General features: G+C 44.4%; 1 protein-coding gene across 2 annotated transcripts in view; it reads left to right on the top strand.

Annotated features, from left to right (window-relative positions):
* Erc2 (ELKS/RAB6-interacting/CAST family member 2) overlaps nt 1-4779 on the top strand; it is a 925224-nt gene extending 920445 nt beyond the window's left edge. For both annotated transcript variants that reach the window (XM_051140768.1, XM_051140793.1), the window contains one exon: nt 4637-4779. The gene's annotated coding sequence lies outside the window, so the exon portion shown is untranslated. The remainder of the gene's footprint in view (nt 1-4636) is intronic.
* Nucleotides 4780-12040: the final 7261 nt, after the last annotated feature.

The following is a 12040-nucleotide window of genomic DNA, read 5'->3' on the forward strand; positions in this document are numbered from 1 at the left end:
GTCACCAGCACCAGGCACATTGCCCATGTGCCATGTTTGTTTTCTGTTGCTACAAAACAGGTTAATGCAAACACAGCATCTAACAAACAACACCCATCTATCACCCCATAGTTCTCCTGTATGCTAGGTCCATATAGAAAGTGAGGACATGAAAGGCCACATTGTAGATACGAGGGACGGTACAGCCAGAGGCATGTAGAAGAGTCCAGAACAGGAGAGAAAGAAGTAGGCTAAACATGGCCAGCTGAATGGACTGCCTCATGGTAGGTGGGTGGGGATGGGGCAGGTAATGAGGGAGGAAGGAAGGTGAGGAAGACAAGGGAAGGGGCGGGGCTAAAATACCAGGGTTATTTAGTGAGAAGCTGGGGGAGGGAAGCTCCTGAGCTGGAGAACTTTGGGTAGGGGGCATGGTGAGAGGAGCAGGGATGCCAGCATGGGCTCTCTAACAGGTATTTGCAATGCTGAGAAAGCCTGGATGCCAGCATGTGCTTTGGTATGCTAAAAGCCTCCCCGCCAGCCAGAGTCCAGAAGGTCTCTTGTGAGTTCTGTGTTGGGTTTCCATACAGTTCAAAGCAGCCCTTGGAGGACTTGGAAGGGGAAGGCTCTTGGAGCAGTGGGCCCCAGGCTCCTTCGGGTTGTCAACAGCTCCCACTCACGTGTGGATGTAGGGACCTAGGATCTTACTGCTTACGTGCGGAGCAGGTCATGGCCCAAAGCATTGGTTCTCAACCTGTGGGTCACGACCCCTTTGGAGACTCAAATGGCCGTTTTTGTTTTTTTTTTTACAAGGGTCGCGTATCAAATATTCTTCACATTATAATTCATAGCAGTAGCAGAATTACAGTTATGAAGTAGCAACGACATATTTCTATGGTTGTGGGTCACCACAGCAGGAGGAGCTGTATTAAAGGGTCACAGCATTGGGTAGGTTGAGAGCCACTGTTAAAGGAAGTTGTCATTCCTCACTCTTATGGTTCTCTTCTCTCAATGCAGTGAGGGCCCCAGGGCTTTCACACTTGAATTTCTCTTTTGTTAAGGGTGACAGGAGAAAGAGCTCTACTAGTGAAGGATCCCTGTCCTTAAGCTAAATCTGTTTGGGCAGACTTCTCGAATATTAGTTTAAAGCAAATGGCTTAGTAGCCCTAATTGAATTAATGTAATCACGGTCTGCTGTCGTTACACTAAAACCCAGGGGTTAGGTTGGAAGGCTTGTTTCAAGGGAGGCTGGACAAGAGGCTCCTTTAGGGGTGTCTGTACTCTTAGCACTCCTCACTATCTGTGAGATGCGAGAGGCACCGCACAAGGCTCCGGGCATGCTGAGTGAGCAAGAGCAGCCTGCCCTTGCCCTCACCAAACTGGGCTATAGGTGCTCAACGGAAATAAAGTGGCAAGCCACACCTCTGAGGCTGGGTTTCCTAGTAGTCACATGTTTAAAGTGGTAAGAGACAGGTAGAATTTAGGACAATGTATGTTACCGGATTCAGTACATCCAAAGTGTTTGGACATGAAGTCAGTCTCAAAAATTGTCCCCGAGATAGTGCACATTCTTTTTTTTCCATATTAAATCCTCAAAATCTGGTATGCATTTCACACTTGACGCATGTCTCAATTTGAATTAGACATGTTTTGAGTGTTCAGCGGCCACATGTTGCCAGCCACTACCATATTGGGTAGGGCAAGTCTAGACGATTCACAATATGGGGTATCACACAGGAGACTTCCTGGCTTGTACACTATCTAGGCTGAGAATGAAGAGTAAAGAGGGATTGACCCGGTGGAGAAATGACTTAAGTGTATGTGGATAAAATGACACAGTTAGGAGAAGAACATCATAGTGATGCCAAAGGGTGAGCCAGGGGGAAGAAAAGAGAGAGCTTCATGGTAGACAGAGGCTAGAGGAGGCCAGGCCAGGAGTGCACAGGTCCTCCATCCCTACGTGGCAGGATTGCGAAGATGGCACAATATAAACAGCTCTGCATTGGGATGGCAATCACCATCACAGTAGAGATGTTTGCTGCCCCAGATGATGGAGCTGGGTCTCGCCAGAGGATACTGGAGAAGTTAGGGCCAGCTACTTGGAGCATCCACATGTGCAGGGATCAGCCCTGGTACCCGTTGCTAGAAGGCTGGATCCCAGTTTTAAATGTGTTAAACGTATATCCGCACTTGCCCCTCAAGGAGTCATGATCTCTTTTTGCAGCGCCTGGCAATGTCTTGTCTGGTTTGATTTGCTTTGATTTTTCCCCTGCAGACTCACCTGAGCCTCTTGATGCATGAACTGTTTTCTTGAAGGGTGGCAACACTTTAAAAAACTCATTGTATTTGCAAACTACACTTGCATGGTAGACTGTTAACGACAGTTCTATGGCACTATCCGTGGTAGTGGTTACTTCTGTTGCCTTTCCAATGAAAAAAATTAAGAAGCATCACAGGGCCTAAAAGACATAGCTGAAGATGTAGCTGGTGTAAGGGCTCTGAGGCAGTCCTCACTAAATGTCAAACAGGTATGCCACTTGGTTTTGTTGTTTTTGTTGTTGTTGTCTTGTGCATCTTTATTTTTTTATTTTTTATTGTTTTGTTTTTCAAGACAGGGTTTCTCTGTGTAGCCTTGGCTGTCCTGGACTCACTTTGTAGACCAGGCTGGCCTCGAACTCACAGCGATCTGCCTGCTAGGATTAAAGGCGTGCCCTACCACACCTGGCGCATCTTTATTTTTTAATTGACATTTTAAAATCAGTATTTGAACCATCAGGGATGGCTCAAATGATAATTATTTTATTATAATAAATAATTAGTAGATATGTTTGTTTTTATGTTTATATTACAGAAGTAATAAATACAATTAGTTATGATAATAAATAATTAATTATTGGTAAGTAAGTATTACCTTTCCACAAGCAGTACACTGTGATTATGAGACCTGTGTTCTGCTCTGCGACCTGGTACCCAACTGGAGGCCCATCTCACAACTGAATAAACAGTTGTTCTCTACCCCTTTATCTTGGAAGAATATCAAGGATATTGGACACTGACCGTGATTATTATTCACTTAGTTCCCCATCTGTACAGAAAGCAACCTGTGCATTTTACTGCTACCCTAGGCTTCCCTTTCTCTTTTCATTACATGGCCCTTTAATATATTGGTCAGCCCTTTACAGAGGTGATTAAAGGATGCTTACCACACAAAGAATGAGAGCTATGCACAGTTCATGAAACAGAAAGCGTGCTCAGACTTACAATTTTCATACAAAGTTTGCAGAGACTTCATGTGCCAGAGTGAGTAATATGATCTGCACTAGAAACTCCCTAAATTTCTGGCTCTGTAAAAGTCTTTTTTTTTTTTTTTTGCCCGGATTCAAGTTTCTTACCCAAAAGAATTATACCAGAGTCCTCAAAGAATTAATTAGTGGAGTTCATCCAAGCCGTGCGTTCCATTGACACTGCTTAAGGGGTGCCCTGATGCTTATCTGGGCAGAGCTCTTTGACTTTCTCATCAGCTGGTGGGACTTGAGCAGAACTGTGGATCAATTGCCAAATCAGACGTACAAGGGTGGGCATAAAGAGTGATGATGTGTAACGCAAGACATGGTGGGGCACACTTGCATTCCCAGCACTTGGGAGGCTGAGGCAAAAAAAAAAAAAAAAAAAAAAAAAAAAAATCAAATCAGGAATCATGAATTCTGGGTCACCCCAGGCTACAAAGCAAGATCCTGTCTCAAGTAATAAAATGAAACAAAAAGTGTGTGTGTGTGTGTGTGTGTGTGTGTGTGTGTGTGTGTGTGCGTGCACATGTGCGTGTGCGTGCACGCACTTGCAGTCTCCCCTCCCTGCCACAGTCACCACTTAACCACCATATATCTGTATATTGGAAACACCCAGCTTTCCAAGGGCTTCTGAGCGGTAATGACACAGACATAGGGTTGATCGTGAGCAGAGAAGATGGCCGCAGCTGCAGCTTCAGTCATGATATACACCACCACATTTTGCTTATCCGCTTATTTGTTGGCAGACTCCTCGGACCGTTGTGAATAATGACACTTGGAGTGCTTGTGTTCAAGGATCTGTTTGAATCTAGATTTCTGGGTTCCTTTGCTTGTGTACGTATGCATGGAGTTGCCAGCTCCAACAGTCACTTAAAGGACTGCTCTTCCATGCCTTACAGCTCTTGGACATTGTTGCTGCCGAGTGTTTTTTTTGTTTTGTTTTTAAGTGAATGTTAAAACTTTTGGCATTTTGATTGCCTTTAACATTCTAATCTCTGTGAGTCCCGTTAAAAGAGAAAACCACAGCCATTGTAGAAGAATGTGGAAAGAAAGAAGTGACGTGTAATTTGATTGTGTCAAAACAACCACTACCCCCTTTTTTACGGTTGTTGGTAATGCATGAACAGGACAGGACGTGGTTTGGAAGGCCTTTTCTCAAGACACTGGTGTGAGACTGTAGCTCAGCTTTCTGTTCTAGCTGTCCTTTTCCCTCTGGCCCACTTCCCATCGCTCCCTTTCCATTCCTACCTGACTTCAAGGAAAGAGCGTGGCCACGTTTGGGGCAGGGAGAGGGCAGGGGAGCCTCTGCCATCTGAAGGCACATATCACCACCACTGTCTTTCCGTGTTAAATCATGTACTTTCTCGTTACAGCTGTCAGAAGGGTTGACTAAAAGGACAGCCCACCAGTGCAGCAATATCCTGATAATCTATTGCAGCGTGGCTCTCTTTGCTGTCCACCAGCGGCCGCAGCGGCAGGTCCAAACGGAAGGAGAGTTCTCGCTTTGGCTTCCTTGCCTGATTCTGTGCAGCTGTGTCTCCGGATTTGGGTGTATGGGAAAGAAAGAGTATGGAGGAGGAGAGAAAGGAGAGCCCCTTCATTTTCTGTCAGGATCTGGACCTCTACAAAGTGACCGTCTCTGCTCAAAGCTGCGTGATGAGCGTTTCGTTTCTGTCGCTTTGCCTCATGGATATGTTGGCGCTGCATGGGATTCAAAATGTGGATTCGGCATCTGTTGGGCAGCTAGCTCCATCGCCCGTTATCCTGCTGGTCAGTCTAAGTGGCCCTAACATATTAGATTATCAGACAATACAAACTTGCTGAGTGCTGCTGGTGGTTTTGTATACCATGGTGCATGGAGTATTTGACAAAGAAACCAAAAGACCAAAAATTGAGAGCCTTTACCCTCCTCTGTTTCTTTAATCTGTCGGTCAAGGAACCACATTTTGATGGTATTATCAGTTGTTACCTCTGGGCCAGGTTGGAAATGAAATCAATTTTTTTAAACCACTAAAAACTTGCCAAGAAATCGCCTTATGAGAACATGGTGTGTGTCTCTGACAGTGCATGGCACATCTAAATTGGTAATTCATAATTTTATTGTCCTGTTCATGTACCAGAGAGTGACAAAAGCCTGAGGCCCCTGCATATGCACTCCACATGCTCCTTGAACCCCACGGCTGGGACATGCCCTGGCCTCGGGCTCTTCTCCTTCTCATACATGCAGGTCTCCATGACAAAGCTGAGATTCATTCATGTTTCAAGATCCAAATGCTGTGCAAGCAGTGTGAGCTTGGGTCTTCTGTAAATGAAGGGCCATTTCTCATTGGTTCTTTTTTTGTTTTGCTTTGTTTTTGTTTTAAGAAAATATCTCCACCGTGGATTCCAAATCATTTTCAGCATCAAACATGAAAACACTGATGAATGAAGAACAATCACAAAAGCTGTATGTCTGTAAATAGCATTATACAACCTGTCTGTGGATGCAGAGTCGCTATCTTAAAGCACATGCCAGGGAGAGAGACCACAGTCCAAGGTCTTTTGCATACAGTGACAAGGTACTAAGGAGAATTCACCTCCTCTTGCTTCCTCTGAAGATTAAAAATTATTAGTCGTTCCGCCGTCGTAAAAACACACAACTGAACCTGGCAAATGTGCAGCTCTTGTATTGCCCCATTTTCTTGTCAATGGGAGAAACCCTCCCACCTGCATTCCTAAAGGACAAACAGTGAATTTAAGCATGAGTGGCCTTAATAAATACAATTGTCTTTCTTTGCTGCTGTGGAAAGGATTCTAAGCAGAAGCTGCTGAAATCTTGCATTGAATCTAATCATTATTACTTTCCAAAATGTTGGTGCAATTAACTCTGGACCTCTCTCATGAGCCATAGAGATATTTAAAAGACAAACCCCTTATTTGCTGGGGAAAGGAAACCGTCCCTGAGCTGCACCCTTTATTCTCGGTGCGTCAGGAGTAATATATTCAAGCAGGTTTCTTGCTTCGGGTTTCATTCTTGTCAGTAAATAGTAAACTGTGCAAAGCTTACGTGTTACTACATAGATGATCCAAATACATTCATGTTTAAAGAGTTTGTCCTTTAACTATCAAAGGGATCTAGATCTTTGTTAGAGAAGGGAGCAGAGTTCTTTGCAAGTTTATTTAGTACATTTTGGCAGAGTGTTGCAATGAAAACCCAAGCCACACCTCGGTGTGGTTTGGGTGTCCTCAGAAAAATCCTCACAGCCTCCTACTACCGGGTCCGGACCTGAACTCTGCAACTAAATACTTGAAATGCGAAGTAGGAGAGCCAGGATGGTAGAGGAGGTCCTTGGAGTAGCAAACAAAGTGATCAACCATGTGTAGCTAGCTATTTCTACATATGTGCCAATTTTGTCACAGCTAATGTTTGGGGATTTTTTTGTTTGTTTGCTTTTTTTTTTTTTTTGCCCCACTTTTGTTGGTTGAAAGTATTATTGACCTTACTTTCATGCAAGCGTATCATTTGGTTCCTGAAAACTCAAATTGTATCTATCAAATCATCCTTTTCCATTTTGTGTAATATTCTCTGAAGTTTTGGGGCTACAAAAAAGTATCCCTCTTCACATATTGAAAATAGTGTCTGGGTTTACAACAAACACTGTGATGTTCAGAAGATATTTCCTTTGTGCAAACTCTAGCAGGTTCCCTTCTAATCATAGTGTAGTTGAAATTAAACAAACAAACAAACAAAAGTTTGGGCTAACATTTAGGAGAAGTTGGTCTAAGTCTTCGTGCAAAAGCAGGCTTGTATTTATACCCCGTCTGATTTCTATATACAGTCTCCATTTTGTATTTAATGATTTTGTGTATTGAGTATGCACGTTAACAGCGTGTCAACTTTCATCTGAAAGTGGGTTTTACTTTTTAAGCAGTGTTTATGATGAGACCTCAAACGTATTGACATAAGCTCTAGCCACAGTGTTTTTGTGTAGAGTGCCGTTTGAATGCTGCCAGGGGTCTGTGTATCTAATTCCCCGAGGCCCTTGTTTGATAGTGCTTCTTGTAATATTTCTTCAAGTGAGTGGCATGTGGGTTGTGATATTGATCCATGTGATTATGGACATCGATATGAAAAAAATACATTAAAAAAATAAAATTAAGGAACCCTCGAAACTACCAATGGGCATGTATCAGCCAGTCATTGTAACCTTGTGTCTAGTAGAAATACCATGTGCAAGGAATGTACAGCTCATAACTTTGTCATCATGCGTATGAGGAGTACTTTGTGCTGGTTGTCTTATTTATATTAATCAAATAAACCTTGTTTCTTTCCGAAGTGAGTTTATTCCATCATTCGCAAATACACTGTGTGACTATTTTTAACTGTTTAGGAGCCATTGGTTACCATTTGAAGAACACAAAGGCAAAAAGAAGGAGAGAAAGAGAGAGAGAGAGAGAGAGAGAGAGAGAGAGAGAGAGAGAGAGAGAGAGAGAGAGAAGAGAAGAGAGAAGAGAGAAGAGAGAAGAGAGAAGAGAGAAGAGAGGGGGCAAAGGATGTCATTGTCTTCCTTAACTGGAAAGGCTAAGACAGAAATCTTCCTTGATGGATAGCTGGTCATGTGGGTTCAGATCAGGAAGTCAGATCATGGAGACTATCTCTCCCTTCTCCTTTCCTCTCCATTTCCCTTATTCTCACCCCCCCCCCCATTTTTCCATCTTTCCTCCTCCTCCTCCCTCTCACCCCCTCTCTTCCTTTGCGTTCCTCACTGTGCTAGTGGCTTTAGTCACTGCAGAGCTCTCCCCCTTGGTGGTAAAGGTGTCTCTGAAAATTGGGGGGATATTATTTTTAATATCCACAGATGCTTCCAAAAGGGACACACACTCACTCTAGCTCTGTTTGGATCTTGAATCCTCCTTTTTTGGGGTATCTGAGAGTGTGGGGCTGTGTGGTTGACAACCCTATTGCTTGTAGGAAGGAAGTTTCTAATGGGGAAACATGCATTCCATTCTAGGAAAGAGAGATGGGAAAAGGAGGCAGGAAAAATCAATGACCACCACCTGGATCTGTACAGCCATCCGTGCATGGACTCACTGGCCTTTGCGGCCTCAGTTGGACCACAATGATGGCTTCTTGCTAGATGCCCATTGTAAGCCTGTACAACCAGATCACGCTTCCTTTAACACTTTGAATTACATTAGCACAGTGGAATTTTCAGTTCTTACCAAGAGTGAAATCATGGAGTAACTGCTGAAAACTGTTTTACCAGATGGGGAAACTGAGGCCCAGTCATAAATGACAGATCAGGCAGATATGGCTAGCTCATGGCCATCCCAAACAGGACTGTATGTCCCTGGGCTGTTTGGGGAGGAGAAAAGGGGACCGAGGTCTTTCTCCAGTTGATCCTTGACAACACAGAAAACATCTATGGCCTCTGCACTTTGGGCTCATGGGCTTGACTTCCCTGACAGTCAGGTATATTAGAGGGCCTTGCTTGTCCTTGGCACTTTAATGTCTTTTTGTAGAAAGAGAACTTATGTCAGACAAGAATTATTACATCACAGACTTATTGAACCGGTTATGGTCTGGCTGGCCAGCAGGAACCCCTATGTCTTAATCAAGAAGCCCAGCCCCTGGGGTGAGGAAGCCAGCATGTTCATGGACTGGATGCAGATTTGCAGGGGACTCTGAATCCCCAGATCCATGGGCCTCACAGACTAGACTTGGGCACACTTGTGGTCTGGGTCTGCAAGTCTCCCATGATTGCCTCTACGGTCTGTGAACTGCTCTTACAGAAGACCAACGAGGACAGCCTAGTGCTCCATCTGGAGCTACAGCCCTACTGGTGATGAGTACATGTGGGAAGTGAATAACTAGACCACACTGAGGGTTTGCTAGGAGCAGGGCTGTGAATCCCGTGGTTTCAGAGCACCTGTTCTCACCCACCATGGCAACAGCTCTAAGAGGTAAGTACTGCTCTGATGGTGTGTAACGTGCCCTACATTTCACATCATTGACATAAGTGCACTCACAGAGATGACCAGCTGCAGTACTTGTAGAGTATTTATTTAGTGTCATTTCACACTAAATGCTATGACGTGTGAGCTTTTCATCCTTACCACAATCCCATAAAGCAGGTGCTTTTATGATTTCATTTTACAGACCAGTGAAAAAATCCCAGGGAGCTGGTATGCATTACCTGAGGGTTCCCCATGCCTCCAAGATCCCAGTGCTAGCAAGAGCCCCTGCTTGGGAGGGGTACACTGAGCCCCAAGTCAAGTCGTTCTATCCCAAAGAGAACCTGACAATGCTCAACAAGAATTCCTAAGCCTAAGCCTAGGGTCCCACTTCTTCCTGATTTGGAAGGGATTCCTGATTCCCCAAGGGAATATCTAACAAGGCCTACCCACAAACTGCTTCTAGAATCCTCCTTGGTCTCTGGCTTCTAGCAAGCTCCCACAGCAGTTCAGGATTTGTAAGAGACCAATTTGAGCCCATTACACAGAGCTCACCCATGGCCCCATGCCCACAGACTTTCTTGGCTGTTAAGATGATAAATTAGTGACGCATATGCTGTTCCTTGCATCGAAGTGCAAACTTAATTCAGAGTCACTTGGCGTTATCCTCGTGTCTCTTTCCCGTTTTCATCCAGGGCACCAAGCTGCATTTAATTGCTGTGCTGCCATTTGAGTTCCCATCACTGAGAGGCACTCACACTGTCCTTGTCTTTATGACCTTGGCTTCTTCGGAGGTCACTAATCAGGGATTACTGTAGGATGCTTTCTGCAGAGGTTTGGCTGCTCTCTCTTGTTCAGGCTTAGCTATTGGGAGGAAGGCCACAGAGTTGATAAGCGGCCATCCTTAGCACAGCTTATCAAGGAGGGGCCATACTTGCAACATGGCTTAACACTGGGGATACTGGCCTTGCCCTTTTGGCTAGGCTAGGCATTGTCAGTTTTTACCACCAAGGTCACTCTCGTCCTCCCACTGCTTTGGGCTTTTTAAAGTATTGAATTAGGGCCTTGGGAGATGGCTGTGTAAGCACGGGGACCTGAGTTTGGATCCCTAGAAACCATGTGAAAAGTCGGGTGTTACGGCACTCACCTTAACGTCAGCAGTGGAAAACAGAAACAGGAGGATCTCAGGTCTTTCTGCCCAGCATTTCTAGCTATCTGTGAGCTCTGCATTCAGTGATAGACCCTACTTGGAAATAAACAATAAACAAAAACCCCTAGTAGTTCTTATTAGGTCTTATTAGTTCTGCAGCTCAAATTCTGTAATAAGAGAGTTGTCATCACAGGTGACTGCTTCCACTGGCTTTCAGATACCAGGCTCCTGTACCATCTGCAGCAGCTTCTTCCATTTCCGGACAACTTTGAGTAGTAGATCTTTTACTATCCTGTCAATGGATGGTCCTAATCTTAGTCTTGGCTTTTCTTCATCTCTGTGTGAATATTTTTTAGAGATTCTACAGCTAGCATAACCTGGGTACCTAAAAAACAAGATTGTCACCTTGCAGTGCTTGCTGGTTGTCTGAAACCAAGGTGTTGGCAAGGCTATGCTCTTTCTGGAGGTTTTGAAGAAGGCTTTTCACCTCTTCCTAGTTGGAGAAGTTACAGGCAACCATTGACTTGAGGCTGCATCTCACTGGAGCCACTGATCTGCCTTTCCTTGTGGAAAGAGAGGAAGATGACAGGGCAACCTGTGGCCTCCACACAGGTCCGTGCACACCCACATGAACATATACATGTACCACACATGCAAGGTACAGGGTTAAATGATGAACTCCCTACCTGAGAATGTTCTGGTGACAATGTGGAAAGTGCAGTCACTAGAGGATTTTTTTTTTAAAATCCCAGTTTTTAGGAGCAAAACCCTTTGATCAACAGCTTTGTGGCTTGGCTGAGTTTTCCCTCTGAGGGAGAAGCACACCTGCTCTCTCCAGGCTCATCTCCCCACATAGATTATGGGAGCATTTATGACAGAAAGGGCCAGCATGAGGAAGACTAGATCCCTTTCCAGGTGCAGAATTTCTAGTTTAAAAGTAGGTGATGCCTGTCACAACACTGTAACTTTCCTTAGGAAAGACTCAGGGACACGACCTTGGTAAATCCTGTACTTCACCATGTATGAGGATGCTGTGGCTCTGCCTTTGTGGAAAAAGAGATGGGAATTTATTTGACTCCATATCTGTTAGGGCTTTTTGTTATTTTGCAAGGATATGCTCTTTACATACAGCAGACAAGAAAAGAAAAATACCATAAATAAAAATAAGTGAGCATTGTGGTGTGTACCTGTAACTACAGTGAGTGGTGTGTTGAGGCAGGGAGTTTGTGAGCTCAAGACCAGCCTGGGCTACATAATCTAAACAAAAGCATAGATACATGTATATCCCTGGGTACCCTCAGCCCCACAGGTAAGGATTCAGACACTATACTCCCCTATGATGGTAAGCAGCCTCATTATTTTTCTTGCTAAGAATGGAATCCCCTGCTCAAGGCCCAGACTTATTGAAAAGGAAGAAAATATACAGCCCCAAATAAGAACAAGAAATGGGTGCTGGCAGACAAACAAATGCTTAAGGTAAAGAGAAGAGCTCATAGCAAAGCTACATTACATTAGATGGTGACTCCCAAAGAAGACCACAGCTCAGTTAAACAGCATGAGACTGGCAAGCCAGATGGCTGCTGTGGAGTCTCTACTGTGTAGCTATTTGTTTTTGCACTTGCTTTGGGAAAAGTATGTCACATTATAACTGAATGTAGCCTCTGTTCATCGGAGTTAGGACTGTGCTTGGAGT

Source organism: Acomys russatus, chromosome 3 (genome assembly GCF_903995435.1).
Source record: "Acomys russatus chromosome 3, mAcoRus1.1, whole genome shotgun sequence".
Classification (NCBI taxonomy): domain Eukaryota; kingdom Metazoa; phylum Chordata; class Mammalia; order Rodentia; family Muridae; genus Acomys; species Acomys russatus.